Source organism: Theobroma cacao, chromosome 7 (assembly GCF_053813885.1).
Source record: "Theobroma cacao isolate CCN51 chromosome 7, ASM5381388v1, whole genome shotgun sequence".
NCBI lineage: Eukaryota > Viridiplantae > Streptophyta > Magnoliopsida > Malvales > Malvaceae > Theobroma > Theobroma cacao.
Window position 1 is genome coordinate 6,062,351 of NC_142645.1, and position 16,025 is coordinate 6,078,375.

Genomic DNA, 16,025 nt, shown 5'->3' on the forward strand with positions numbered 1-16,025 from the left:
AGAAAGGAAAAAAGAGGGTATATGCAAAAGAAAAAAAAGGAAAAAATATAAGAGAAAAGTAAGAAAATATTCAATATTTAGAAATAAAATTAAATTAAAGACTAACCTAACAAAAAAAAATTTTATATGAGCAAGGACTTAGAGCTTCAGAGAACTACAACTTTTAAGAAGATGGTTAACGTCTGGTGTTCTTTGTTTACTTTGTGTCCGTGTTTTGTGATGGATACCATATCTCCTTGATTATTCGAGTCTGCCTCTACTTTTCTGGCCATTGATTTTGTCTTGCTAAGCTGTGGTTTTGGGTGTATGTTGTTGACATGATGGCTAATGTCTTGGATGGCTATATCTCCTGTGGCCATTTTTCTGACTTCTAGATATGTTATTGTTCTAGTTCTCTTAAAGGTAGCTATTTCCTGCTTGAGTTTCTCTTGAGGACTACTAGGCAACTCTTTATGCTTTCGAGAGATGGTGCAGCGTTGTTTTGTGGTGGTCGCAAAGAGGTGTTTCTATGAAGCTGAACAACTCCATCTCACCGTGTCCTCGAGTAGGATTGTCCACTGTTGGGCTTTCGTCTCCCCGTGGTGCTTGTAGCTTAGTGATTGTGGTTGAGCTTTTGGAGCATCCCGCACCTGTTTCAATTCTTGATGGCATAAATGGATGATGCCGCGTCCATTGGGGTGGGAGCTTGTCTTGTGTTGGTCCATGTTTGTTGTCTCAAGGCACATTCTAATGCCTTGAGTGGGGATTAGTTTTGGATCTTTATGCCACCATGAGTCTGTAATTGACATTGTCGCTATTTGACTCACTTCGGCATTCATGTATTCGTGTCAACTTTGATTGATGATTGAAATTTACCCTTTCAAACCAAAACCCATGATTTCAAGCTCTGGTCTTGAATGGGATGGCTCGGATGACTATTTGGTGGTGAAGTGCAAAAATTTTTTAAAAAAATTATTTTTGGATATAAACTATTTATGTTATAATTAGTGCTATATTTCAATTATATGTTCATTTCAAATCAATTTTAATATTGCTTTATTACTTTTACTTTTGCTTTAAAGCAATTTAATTTGCATCAACTAAATGGAATTCTGGGTTGTTTGTTTATTCTTTCTTTCTTTTGAAAAAACTTGGAGATTTTCAATAATGAAATAACCAGCATGCCGCTTCATGTCACAAGCCCTCTATGGTAGAGTTGTCATGGATGGGCGACTTGTTATGGTTTTGCTCCACAAAAGGGAGTTCACGTGAACTCTTATATGCTCAGTTTTACAGTCCACACCAACCCTTATAAGGTATTATCCACCTTAACTTACTTACCCCACGGTTTTATAAGGTATTATCCACCTTAATCTGCTGATCTCACGGTTTTATTCCATAAAAGGTACATCATAGATTGAAGGTGGTGTGAACCTTTATATTTCCAATACCACTCTAGTACAAAGCCGATGTGGGATTCATGGCTCCCATCTCTAAAGCCATGACATCTTCCCTTACTCCTCGTTGGGAGTTTTTCTTCGGTGTGGGACTTCGTAACTCAACCCGTTAGGAGTATTATCTTAACAATGTGAGATTCACGTCCACGCGAGGACTGTGACACCACACCACCCCCTGTGAGGTATTGTCCGCTTTAGCCTGCTAGCCTCACAATTTTGTCCCACAAAAGGGACTTCACAAGTTAAAGGTGGTGTGAACCTTTATATTCTTAGTATCACTCTAGTACATAGCCAATGTGGGATTCATGGCTCCCTTCTCTAAGACCATGACATCTTCTCTTATTTTTCACTAGGAGTTTCTCTTCGATGTAGGACTTTGTGACTTTACTTGTTGGGAGTATTATTTCGACGATGTGGGATTCACGTCCACGCGAGGATTGTGACATCCTCCCCTACTTCAACAAAGGCCTATTGTCGTCAATGACACATCACTAGTACTCAAAGTCCGCTCTAATACCAATTGTCACAGTCCACACCAATCCTTGAGAGGTATTGTCTACTTTAGCTTGCTGGCCTCATGGTTTTGTCCCTTAAAAGGCACTTCACAAGTTAAAAGTGGTGTAAACCCTTATATTCTCAATATCACTCTAGTACATAACCGATATGAGATTCATGGTTCCCCTCTCTAGGACTATGACATCCTCTCTTACTCCCCGTTAGCAGTTTCCTTTCGATATGGGACTTTTCTGTTCGGAGTTTTTCTTCGACATGGGACTTTATGGCTCTACTTGCTAAGAGCATTATCTCAATGATGTGAGATTCACGTCCACGTGAGGACCGTGACACCTAGTATCACTCTAGTAGTAGGGTATTGTCCACTTTCACCTGCTGACCTCACAATTTATATACCTAGTATCATTATAGTACATAGCCGATATGGAATTCATGACTCTATCTGCTAGGGGCATAATGTCGACGATGTGGGATTCACATCCATGTCAGGACCATGACATCTTCTCCCACTTCAACAAGGGCCCACTGTAGGCACCTATCCCCAAACAAAACCATATATATATATATATATATATATATATATATATATATATATATATATATATATCTAATAAGAATTAAAAAAATAAATAATTAAATAAATAAAATAATTTTAAAATAAAAAAGAAAAGAAAATATTTTTAAAAAATTGCACAGTGCTTCCTCTGTAGTCAATTCATTTCAAGCCTATGGCCACAGGCATTCAATGCCCCTTTGGGGCAATCGGATTTGGAGGAGCAAGGGTCACCTCCGGTTGCCACCCTAAGTCTCTTGTTGCCAAGAGTCTTGTGAAATCATGCTGAGAATAACATGATTTCACTCTTAAGATTATCTAAAAATTTGGACAACCCAACACTATAAAAGTTTTAAAACTCATGAGGGATAGGAAAACAAAAAAGAAAGGGTAGATTCAACAAAAAGAAAAACACAGATCCTACCTTCCAAACCAAAAATCAATAATCAGAGAAAATCCTAAGTTCTATCAGCCAATTACCCTAGTCACAATAAAACCAAATCAAGCAAATCACAACCAAAAACCAAAAAAGAAAAAAGGACAAAAAAATCAAAAGCAATCTCTACAAAAAAGACAAGATTTAGCTTTTGGGTTTTGAGAGGGGGAAGTCGCCAACTAGTGGCTGGAAGAGAGAAAAAGAGCGTCGACCGATGGCTAGAAGAGGGAGAAAAGAAAAGTTGAAAAAAAAAAGAGAGAAAGAGAAAAGAAAAGTTGAAAAAAAAGAGATGAGGAGGGAAAGAAAACCGAAAAGAGAGAGAGAAAGAAGGAAAAAAAAAAGAAAGGGAATGAAGGAAAGCCGAAAAGAGAGAAGAAAGGAAAGGAAGAGAAAAAACAAAGAGAGAGGGAAGGAAGCAAAGTTGAAAAAGAAAGAGAGAGAGAAGGAAGGAAGAAAAGTCGAGAAAGAGAGAGGAGATAGAAAAAACGTAAAGAGAAAGGAGAGAAACAACCGGCTAGAGAGAAAAAGTGAAAGAGGAAAGTGAAAAAAAGAAAAAAAGAAGGCTAGTCGTACAAATAAGCCCATATTCTTTTTTAGTGTCTGCCATTGGAAGTGAGCCAACAGAGCGGGCCGCAACTAGCCCACGCTAGTGTTAACAAATTTCTTAGGCTTACTTGTGCCCATTTGGTATGGGCTTTTTTCATTTTCTTTTTATATGTTTGGGCTTTTTGCATTTTTGTTGGTTGTGCAAAAATATACATGTAAAATACTATTAGACTAAGAATTAATGAAAAAGTAAAAAAGATATAAATAATAATAATGATAAATGGAAAGGTGAAAAAAAGGTAGATAAATATTTAGCCATAAATGTTTAGGTTTAGATAGGTAAAATATATAAAAAGAAAATGAATGGTAATAGGTTTAGGTAGAAAGTTATAACAAAATAAATAACAATTTAGTACTAAAAGAAAATAATTTAAATAAGAAACAATAGGAAAAATGCTTAGTTGTAGAGAAATGAGTTTAGATAGATGCAAAATATATAAAACAATTAAATATTTAGTTTTAAGAAAGGATAGGCTAAGTAGGAAAAAAAAGGTTTTAAAAAAATATATATTTAATCACAAGAAAATAGGGTAAGTAAGCAAGCACAAAAAATAAAATAAAATTTATTTGGTCATAAAAGATAAAATATATAAAAAAATATTTATTCACAAAAAAAGGGTAGATTAAGTAAAATATATATGTATATAATGTTAGGCTGGAATACTTGATTATAAAAATAGATGAAGGCAAAAAGTAGACATTTGTAGCCAAGTACTAAAAATAGTGAGGTGAAGAAAATGGCAAATATCATAATAATAAAATAGGTGTTTAGGATTAATATCAATAGTTAGGAAAGTGTAGAGGTTTGGTCGACAGGATGCTATAATATAACTCACGAAAACTATATAAATCAGACCGATGATGGGATGTCCATTCTGGAAGCGAGAAGTCGCAATTCTGAATAAATTTCCTTAGATTAGGAATATTGATAAGGACCCCACCAGTACGATGGGAGGGACTTAATTTTGAATTCCAATGTTTCTAATTTCAAGTAAATAAAAATTATATACTTAATTACCAATTAGTCAAAATAAAAAAAATAATAAGGAAAAAATTATAACAATAATAATACAAAAAGGAATATATACATGAAGTTCTAAAAGAATATAGGATTACATAAAATAATGATATTCAAGATGATAAATAAACAATGAAAATAAAATCTCCAAAAAAGTAAATTCATGATAATAATGAATATGGCCAAATATAAAGGCAAATATATATATATATATATATATATATATATAATCATAATAAAAATAAATTTATAAGAAGATAAAAGAAAACCATGGTTAGTCAAAAAGAAGATAGGAAAGAAGTGGTAAAAAAATATATATGTATAAATGGTAATAACTATGAAACAAAATATTTGGTTTAAAAGTACGATTTTTAGGAAAGTACATGTAATAAGATAAATAAGTGTTCACATAGCAAAATATACAACGAAATAAAAATGGTTATATAGGAACAACAATTAAATATAAAATATTCGTTCATGGTATATATGCATACAGAGATAAATAATAAATTAAAAAAAATGAATATTAGAATTATGAGTGCCTCACCTACCATCGTTGCATTGTTAAATGTCATGACATGTAGAGATATTCTGTATGCGAGTATAAGCCCCGATGATGGGACTTTCCAAGAGAGCTTGTGAAGGTGAGTTTCTTCAAAAAAAATTTTAGATGAAAAGATACCTCCAAGTCCCACCAGTATGATGGGAGGGCTCAGAGAATATCTTTAACAAAAAACTTTCCCTTGTAGTAGGTTTGCATTCATGAAAAATATTATTTTTTCTCACAAATGACTACCATAATGATAGGATTTACTCATTAAACTTGCGAAGGCAAGTTTCCCTTGTAAATTCTCTAGGTGAGAGGTTATTCTCGAATCCTACCAGTATGATGGGTTGATTCAAAAAATATCCTTAATAAAAGGTTCTGTTTGGCATTATTGGGATTTTACCATACATTTTATAATCGCATCATGCGGACATCACACTCGTAAAACTAAATAAAATATTTTAATTTGCTAATAGAATAAAAGATTAAGTAAATAAATAATAATTAAGAAAACATAAGAATAAAATTAATGGATTAGGATAATATATAATTAAATGGTACCGTTCGTGGAACGAGCATCATAGGAGTGCTAATCCTTCCCTGTACATAACCACACTCTTGAACCCAACTATAAATAAACTATGTAGATCAGTTTATCGTTCTTTAGACGGACCTAAAATCAATTTAGGACTCTGTCGAATAGAACCAATTTAATAGGTGACCAATCGCACCTAGATAAAAAAAATTTGGTGGCAAGTCGGGTTCCCGGACCCCGCACGTTACGACACCCACTATCCTAAGTAACACATCATTAGTACTTAAAGCCGGCTCTGATACCAATTGACTTGTTGGCCTCACAGTTTTATCCTACAAAGGATGCCTCATAGATTAAAGGTGGTGTGAATGCTTCTATGCCCAGCATCACTCTAGTACATAACTGATATGGGATTCTCGTCTTTACTCGTTGGGAGCATTATTTTGACGATATAAAATTCACGTCCACGCAAAGACCGGGACACCTAGCTTACCAAAAAAACAACATTGTACAATTACCTAAACCATAAATCCTTCATATCAACAGTGTGACACTAACACAAAATGAGGGCTCGCCCCAAAAATATACGCATTATCATCAACCCACAAAAGGGCAGAACTAAAATAGCTTGGTCCCAAGACCAAGGAGGACTTGTGACCATCTATACAACAGCAGAAATCAGTAAAATTAACACACATAGCAGTTCACTCAACACATAAAATAACCACAAATGACCAAGCTGTCATCAATCCAAGATCCTCTTCTAAAGCTGGAGACCATGGCCTTGGATAGCATGAGCCGTATCACCACATCAACTACCTTATCGGAAATTCACGATCCGTCCCCCGCTCGCCATCTTATCTCCTTTTCTCCACGTTGAATATTTTGTGTCATACTTTGCTTTCGACAGTATCAGTCAATCTTCCAACTATGCCACCTCTACTTTCATCGTTAACTTCCTCCCTCACTTCTCCCCCTGTTTTCTTTCACAACCTCGATCCTCCTCTTGCTTTGATGTCCCCCAGTTCTTCCAACCTTCTTCTCCCTCCCTCATCTCACCCATGACATCCATGCCCAACACCCTACCGCTCTTTGGTTCCTCATTACAAAGTGGTCAAGACACCCTCTGTCTCACATCCCTTCACTTTCAATATTCAGAGCCTGCCCTCCCTCATCCCCCTCTGAATTTCATTGTACTCCCTTGCCCCCCTAACTTCCCTCCCTTTCCCTTCACCCCCGTTCCTTTGCTGATACATTATAATGTTGCACCGAGTTTGCAGCAGTACTCTACATGATAACAAACTCAGAATCGACATTTTGTGTAATTTATATATAAAAATTCACTTTTCCAGAAAATAAAAACGAATTCTAATGAGCAATTGTGAAGTTAAAGTGTCATCACGTGTTCATTTAATTAATTATGTTAATCTATTAATTTTTTAAGTGTAGTTTAAAAAAAATTTGTTAACTTTTTAATCTCATTTATGAAATTTAAAAGTATTTCAAATAATACATAAGTAATCTTTAAAACAATTAAGCTTCTTGTATTTAAATAAGAGAAGGACAACAGTAACAGCTACCATGTTTACTAATGGAATAGGAAAGTTTTTTTTCTTTTCTTCGACAGTGATCAGTTCAAGTGCAAGTATGGATAGGAAAATCAAAATAGCAGGCTGCGATACAGAGAACCCAACAGGGTTACGTTAAAGGATACGAAAACACCCAGCTGCAGTGAAATGGGAAAGTTCATAAGCAAATCTTAGGTGGTAAAGAGATTTGCATCGAAATACATTTCTTTTAGAGAAAAAGGAAAGCTTAATTTTAGTACCGGATAAGTATTGTCCCTTTTATTTTTTGAAAGAAAGTATTGTCCCTTTTGATCCACTATGATCAAAGCTTTCACATTTACATACAAATGGATAGGTTTGATTCCATAAAAGGTCTGCTAAGTAAAAGCCTTTAGCACATGATGACACCTGGAAATCTGAAAATGAATAATATTTATAAATTTTAACTTTTTCGAAGTTATTATTTTAGAAAATCAAAATGAAATAATTTACGTGAATAGTTATTTTTCATTTGTTATTAAATAATAATTATATATAAACACAAATGTTTCTAAAATATAAAATTTGAAAACTAATAAATTTAAATTTTATAAATTATTTAATACAATCAGATTTTTTTTAAAAGAAAAAACACATTTTAAAATGAGTACAAAATCTCTTCCCATTAAGCTCTTGACATCTTCAATAAATCCAATTTAAACACAAAATCAGAATCACACACCAAACAACATCAAGTTCTATATCAAATGATTTCCACTAGAGTACTTGTGCAATGTAGCATTTTGTCATGTATAACACTTAATTTTCACACTTTCGATCCACACGTCCTCTAGTATTAATAACTATATGATATGATAACATGACCCAATTCAAGGCAATGGTGGCAGCTGTTCTGATGTGTTTATCTGGTTGTTCAATGTGTTCTGGTATAGATGATGGGTTTTTATGGTCCTGTTTTAGTTTGTCTTCATCCGCTATGCTGCTGCTTCTCCTTGTTGATGGCCAGTTTTTTCGTCCATGGTATCTTTGGTTGAGATCTGCCGTTCTGAGCTTTTCCGTGCTTCATTGGGGAGTACATTTGAGCTGTCTCCTGTGGTGCTGGGTTCGTTTTTCAGTGGACAGGAGGTCTCTACTCTCTTGTTCCCTAGGGGTTATGGCCTGTCCATTGCTGTTGGAGGGTTTCATTTCGAGTCTTTTAGAGGGCACATCTGCCTGTGTTTTGTGAGGCGATTCTGAGTTTGAGGCTGATGCTGAGTCGTTGCTTTATGTCGCTTTGAGTATGCAGCTAGATTGTTTGACTGCAGATTTATTTCGATATTTTTGTACATGGTGTCTATCTCAGTTTTAATGAATGAAACTTAATTTTTTCAAATAAAAAAGCATAACCCAATTTAGATTTTTTTTTTTTCATTTTGAATGCAACAAATCTAAATATATATCATAACAAAGTTTCAAAAATTCTTAATACCAGACTGAAAACAAAGTTGTTGGTGAAGAGAGGTGTTAAAAGTTTTCCTTTTTCCTTGAAAAAGAAAATCCAAAAGTTTAGGTCTTCCAATTCCGAGTGTCACCCATGTGTTGCATCATATAGGATAACAACATGACATGTAGAGATTAGACAAATTATAACAATAATGTACTTTTTTTGGTTCTAATATTGCATCATTGCTTGTGTGTTTCACTGTTGTACAATTAATTTTTACTTTCTAAGTGAGACCACAATGGACTACTTCCAAAGGGCAGTCGAGACTTAAGACTCTTTACACATAGCCACACAAAAGGGTGGGGATTGACTGAGCCCTGGGCCAAAGATTCTTAACTTTTATACCCAAAAAAGCAAAAAAAAAGGATTCGCAATTTTATTTCGTGGAAGGTGCTTCGAGGTTAATTAAATTGGCATATATTAGTTGATGCAAAATATCATGAAGTGTGCAAAGGATTGAAACCAAAAGTTGCACAATTGAATTATGCCATGGTACTTCATTACAAGTTTTAAACCCTTCAATTATAGCGGGAAAATTACAATAATAATTGTTGGCTGATTTTTATTTAATTGGAATTCAACGTAAAATATCAGCTACAATGATAGGAAAAAAAGTTCCGTAAAAATTATTTTATTGCAAAAGTAGAATAGGGAAAATTAAAGGGTAATGTATGCTTAGCTTGATAAGGTTTGAAAAGATTTCTCCAACAAAGTTTTCAATTTTTTTTCTTGTTTGGAAAAGGAAAAATTTTTTATGAATGTAAAATTCTATTAGACTAACATAAAATCTGTTTATAAAATATTTTAATAAATTCATGAAATGCTATGTCAGTGTGATGCAGCCAAAACACTCACTTTTTATAACAAAAAATAAAATAACAATGATGTTTTTTTTTAGGAGAAAAAGAAAAAAAATGTGAGACATCAAGGTGTTGTTGAGATTGGGTGACTTAGTGCGATCGATTAAGTACAACATTTGTGAAGATAAACAAAGCATCAGATGATTTAGAAAAAGTCACATGATGATTAGCTCCTTTTACTATCATGAACGTCAATAAATTGCCGTACGAGTACATCCAACCTTCACCCTGCCCATTAATCAAAAAGATTAATATGTTATTGATTAGGGAAAAAATTTATACATAAATAATTAAAATAGATAAACAAACCTTGTTGTCATGATTCCAAGCTTCATCTTTTGTCAAATTCAAATTCATATCCTTGGCTAACTTGTTAACATGGTTTAAGGTTCCAACAGTTGGTACTATAGCATCTTGGTTTCCACTGTAACATGATATTGGATAAAAAGATAAAAGGAAACAAAATAACAAGGTCAGCCACATAATTTCTATGTAATTTATTTATTAAAACTTGTTTTATTCTCAAGTAAGAAACATATTATATATATATATATATATATATAAAATACAAACCTGAATATTGTAATGGGAATAGATTGTTGAAGAATTTTTTCAATGCGGGAAGCATGTCAATATCTTTATCAACATCGTTGTATTTAAGACCACTTGTCCTAGTAGATTATGAAAAATTTAAAGAGAGAGAGAAAAAAAAAAAGAGTATAAGCATTAGTTGCAGTTCATTGGACTAGATCCCACCTTATGCAAAATTTTAATATATAAGAGAACTTACTCAAAACAATCCTTCCATTGATACCCTAAATTGGTTCGATTTCCATGAAAAGCTTTTTGAACTTCTGGGATGTTGAAGTAGAAATCTGCCCTGAAAGGAATGCACATATCTACTTCATAACTAACCTTCGTAACCTGTGGCAACACGAAAACGATTAATTAGATAGATTACAAATAAAAGAAGAGCGAATATGTTTCACATTAACACACCAAGAAACAAGATGAATACCTCCTTCCCTAACACAAGGTCTTCCCATTTTTCATCACAAGGGTCACGAAGAACATCAAAGCGTCTTGCCTTAGCTACATTAATGGAAGATACAATAAAAGCAGCCATTTCCGCTTTATCCATGGCTTGTTGGCATGATTCAGACCATTTGGTAGCATTGTTGGAATAGTTGTCTTCATCAATTCCATTGCATTCTTTCAAGATTTGTTGGTGCAAGTTAATATTAATCATCCCACGTAACCAAAAGAAATCATATACTGCAAGAGTGTCTAGCTTATTTCGAAGAAGCGGATTTCCCAACTATTTAAAAATAAAAAAAAGGCCTAAAATTGTTAGAAAAATATTTCATTTAGACAACTAATTAAGCTAAAGGACTTAGAGTGGTTAGATCAAGATTTTTCTTACTGCCAATCCTTTGACGTTGAACTTGAAATTGTTTGATTGTTTGTTGTAATCAAGTAAAGCATTAGCGAAATTGGGTATGAAGTGTCCTGAGAAAAATTTACACTATTATAAGTTAAATGAAATCTATAAGTAGGCTATGCAATGCAAACCAAAAAGAAAAATATGTTTTAAGGGCCATTATTTCTTTTCAATTTTCATTAATGTTTTTTTTTTTTGGATTTCATTAACGGTTAAGTAGTTCTACATCAAATCTTAAAATAAATTAAACTACAATGAGCTTATTGGACTTTGAGATGGAAAAATGAAATTATTATTTCTTGAACCTGCATAGCTTGATCCGCCAAGGTATAAATCTCTAGAATTAAAATTTGGGTACTTTTCAAACCATTGGAGTATGAACGTAAGTAGGTCTTTATCTGTAAAAAACAACAAAGGAAAATTTTACTAAATATTGACAAAAATAAAAGAAAATAAGGAAAATACTGGGTTAGACATGATCTTACTGGTACTATCATCTCCAACTTCATAGTCGTTGCTTGTGTTTGAGTAGGACCATCCGGCTCCAACAGGAGAATCAATGAATAGGAGATTTGACACTAAAATATGTTGATAGCAAAAGTCAATAGATACCGAAACCAATCTATACTTCAAGTCCCAAGTTACAAACATAAAACCAACCTTTAATCCAAGAATATGGATTTCTCTGGAGACCATGAGCATTAGCTGTTGTGATGAATGGACCAACACTTAAAAACCCATCTCCAACTTAACCATAGCCTGGTCCTGAACATATAAACAATTTAAATTTTTCTTGTCATTTTTCAATACATAGATTTTTTTTTCTCAACCATACATAGAATGTTGCTACCTAACATTGTGTTATAAGTATGAAATAAAAACCAAAAAAAAAAAGAAAACTATAGAATTGTCATTTGAGGATTGTTGTTATTAAGGAGTAACTCAAAAGACTAACCTCCAGTTAACCAGACAGTGAGGGGTAGATTCATTGGATCTTTTTCAGCTTCGACAAAATAATAGAACAGACTTCTACCAGTTTTTTCATCAACGTCAATATACCCAGAAAATTGCCTGAAAGTCACATTTGGCTGTCCAGGCAATTTTTCTATTAGATCGCTCATAGGAAATCCATTAACATGACCAAGTGCAAACAAGAAAAGGCCAAGTAGGAATACCCTCTTATCCATTTGTAATAGATTAAGATCTCAGAATAAGAGGAGAGAAGAGATTGCCAATGTTTGCTTGTTTTGATTGAGTAATTTACAAGTCCATAGAGAATATATATAGTGATCTAGATTGTTTTTTATTCTAATTAAATAAAATATTGTTGGAACAATACCATGGCTTAAAAAGGTTAATAACAACTTTAATTTGCTTTCGAGACAAGGAATTCTGATGTTACTATAGCTTATTTAAGTGTCGGTTTAGTTTGTTGCAACAAATCAATGTCAGATATAGAGGCATACAACATTACAACACAACTTTTTATGAGAAAAAGATGATAGCTCAAAAAAGGAAAAATATATGGCGTAACAAGCTATTTAGAAACAAAAATCTTTCTTTATTTCTTTTCTAAATACAAGAGGTGGTTTGAGTTAGCAATACAAGAACCACCTGTCTGGTTCTTACGATGAGATATGTTTCCTAAATTATCAATTGACGTTCTTAACTAATAATCGAGAGAGTTGTTAATGAATATTGGTTATCAACATTAAAAGAAAATCATTTAAATTTCTTTTTATTATTTTTTTATCTTTTATAAAAAATAAATGAAAATAAAAATACTAAACAAACAAAACCTTAGTGTATATAGTTGATTCGCAAGACGATTGTGCTCAGTTGTTGCGTAGAGTGACAAGCCCAATGAACGTGTAAATAAATCAATCTATATAATAACTTGGTTTTGTAATCTTGGATCAACTGGATAATTAGTGATCTGACCTCAAGCATTTCAACTTTAAACCAGATTCTTTTTCAGCTTTAGCCTTGAATGTAACAAACATCTCAAAGGCTTCTAACTTAGATTTAAGAAAGTAAATCCATGTGAATTTGCCATAGTCATCAATAAAGATTATAAAATATTTGCTACCATTCAAGGATTCTAGAGTCATAGGTCTTACTACATCAGAGTGAACCAAAACAAGTCTGCTTTTTGCTCTTGTAGAACTAATAAACAGATACGGTTTTATGCTTTGTTTGCCAAACTTACAAATATCACAAATTCATGCTGATTGGCTAGTTTTTGGTGGCTTCTCTACAAGGTTCTAAGACTACAACAGATTCATATATTTATAGCTACAGTGACCTAGCCTTCTGTGCCAAAGTGATGATGCATTAGTGTTACTATTACTTGCTTGCATACATACTTCAGTTAAGTTGACATGAAATCATTTATTTTTCATTGGCACATAATTCACCAAATGGATCATATATGGTGCATGCATCACCTTTGAATAGAAGCACATAATTATTTTCCATTACCTGACCTACACTTAGCAAATTTTGTGTTGTGTCAAGTATTAAAAGTACACCATGAACATACCTCTAGCTTGAAGATGTATTAATTTCAACTATACCTCTTCCCATGACATTCAAGTAAATTCCATTCCCAATTTTGACTCTTGATCTGTAATGAGTGTCCAGATTTGTAAACAATGAGGGATTAGGAGTCATATGATTAAAGTTGCCACTATACATCATCTATTGAATTGCATCCAATAACCATTAAGAGCAGTTCCTCTAAAACCTCAACATTTTCAGCAGCGTTAAAAACATTTTCTTTCGCATCAAGTTTGTTTTTACAAACCTTCTCCACATGGCTTAACTACTTGCATGCATTGCACCTTACACCAAGCCTGTAACAACAATATGACTCAATGTGACTCCGTTTCTTGCAATGGGGACATACTGAAAATCTGGTTTTCCCGTTCTAAACTTTTCTTCCCTGTGAGCTTCCTTTCTCCACTCACATTCTTCTTGGTTGAAGTATTTACATGTGCCTTTCCTTTCATTTGAATAGTAAAAGCAAGGTCAACTCTTTCATTTTTCTTAATAGCTTTCCTTTGTTCATCAACTTTTAAAGCACTTATTAAATTAGTAATTGAGAGCTTTGAAATGTCTTTTACTTATTCTAGAAAAGTAACTGTAGCATTAAACCTCTCTGGCAGGCTGATAAGAACCTTCTCCACAACTTTTGCATTTGTTAGAGTCTCTCCTATAAATTGAATCTAATTTACCAACTTCATCACTACATCAATAAATTCATGCACAGAGTTCATATTATCTTCTCAGGTTTTGCAAACGCATCTATTTGCTTCTGGCAGACCTCATAAACTCTTCTTCAAGTTTGCTCTAAACCTGTTTTGCTGTCTCACACTTTATAATCCTACTGAAAACTGAGTCTACAACAACTAAGTGTATGAAGGATACAGTTATGTATTTCATTGCTATATCCTCCTCATATTGCTTCACTTGTGCCGATGAAGCATTCTCTCTCAATGCTAGTGTATCAGTCTCATTCTCGATAGCTTTCCAAAGGTTGACACTTTTCAGGATTGCTTTCCATCCTAACGGCCCAGATAAGGTAGTTAAAACCATCAAAAATAGGTGTGGTTTGCTGAGTAACAGTTGAAGCTAACATCTTGATGTAGAGTTAACTTCTGGTAAGTAAGAATGAAGGTTTTCAAGTGGCTCAAAGATCGGTTGCACGCTCTAATACCATGTCATAAAACTGAAAGAAGATAATGATAGCTGTAGGATAACATGCACTGTTGTAAAGAAAGAAAAACAGAGAAAATGAGAAAAGGAAGTCAATGTAAAACAAGTTTCTTGTATTCATCAGTAAACATACAGCATTTATACAAACAACACAAGGTTAACACCTATTTACATAGAGGACAAGTGTATTAAACAAAATATGCATTAAGACACATCATAAACATAGGTATATCACTCTTAATAACCAATATAACGAATCAAATACAAAACAAGTCAACACACTAAAGTCAATGCAAGCTTTAACTTTAACATTCAGAATTAACCTTCCACTGGGGTCGACTACCAACAGTTCTCCTTGTCTGTCTTCCTCTTCTACCCTCTCAATAGTCATGCCCATATCAAGACCATTTCAGCCTGCCCATGCTTGGTCGTCAACTTTCAAGTTTCATCTTCCTCCCACCCTCTGTTTACTGTCACAAATCTACTCAAGTACAACATTTTTTGGCATCACTTCACCCGACTCTAGATTTCCCGTATTTATGGGTTCAGCTACTGGGCTATCATTTTTAATCCTCGGATCTTCACGTGAATTTAAAATTTTCCTTTTTGTTTCTTTTTCGTAATTATTTGCCTACAACCTATCAACATACACCTTTTGGAAAGGAGTTATCACCTCATCTCCTTTTTTAAGCTCCACCAAACAATAGGGGCTCTGGGTGTAGTTTGTAACAGGGCAAGAACACCCCATCCTTGTAACGCCATTAATTTTCCTACAACCTCTTTTCACAAATGTCTCCGATCAACCACTATTCCTCTAATGTTATGAATTGTAAGACATTACCCTATGCTTTTCGTCCAATCTAATCCATGCTGTAGTCAATAATTCTTTTGCTGCAATCATAGACAAAAAATGAAAAAAAGAAGGGACCAAACAATGAAAAATACACAAACATTAAGTTAATACCAACATCTCATATATTTTAGCCACCCCAGCCTTTGATGGCTAGGCATGCACAAGAAATCTGACTACATTCCTCCTTTAGAAACAATAACGGATACACAGAGAAATCTCTCTTACAGTCGAATCCACTCTATCGGCCACCTAGCTAGCATTAAATACGAATACATTATGTTAGAAAACATAAATGAGAAAACAGAAGCTCATTACCTTGTGCTTTTAGCTGGTGATTGGCTGCCAGATAGAAAATAATGAAGAAGATGAAGAAAATGAAGCAAAAGAAGAAACCATTTCCATCTCCAATTGCAAAGCAAATAAAAAAGTGTTTCAAATAATGAGATAAAAGAGACAAAA

The 16,025-nt window shown here is 33.7% G+C and overlaps 1 pseudogene; it reads right to left on the reverse strand.

Annotated features, from left to right (window-relative positions):
* Positions 1–9,645: 9,645 nt before the first annotated feature.
* Positions 9,646–12,183, reverse strand: LOC18594027 (serine carboxypeptidase-like 44; annotated as a pseudogene).
* Between the last annotated feature and the right edge of the window lie 3,842 nt (positions 12,184–16,025).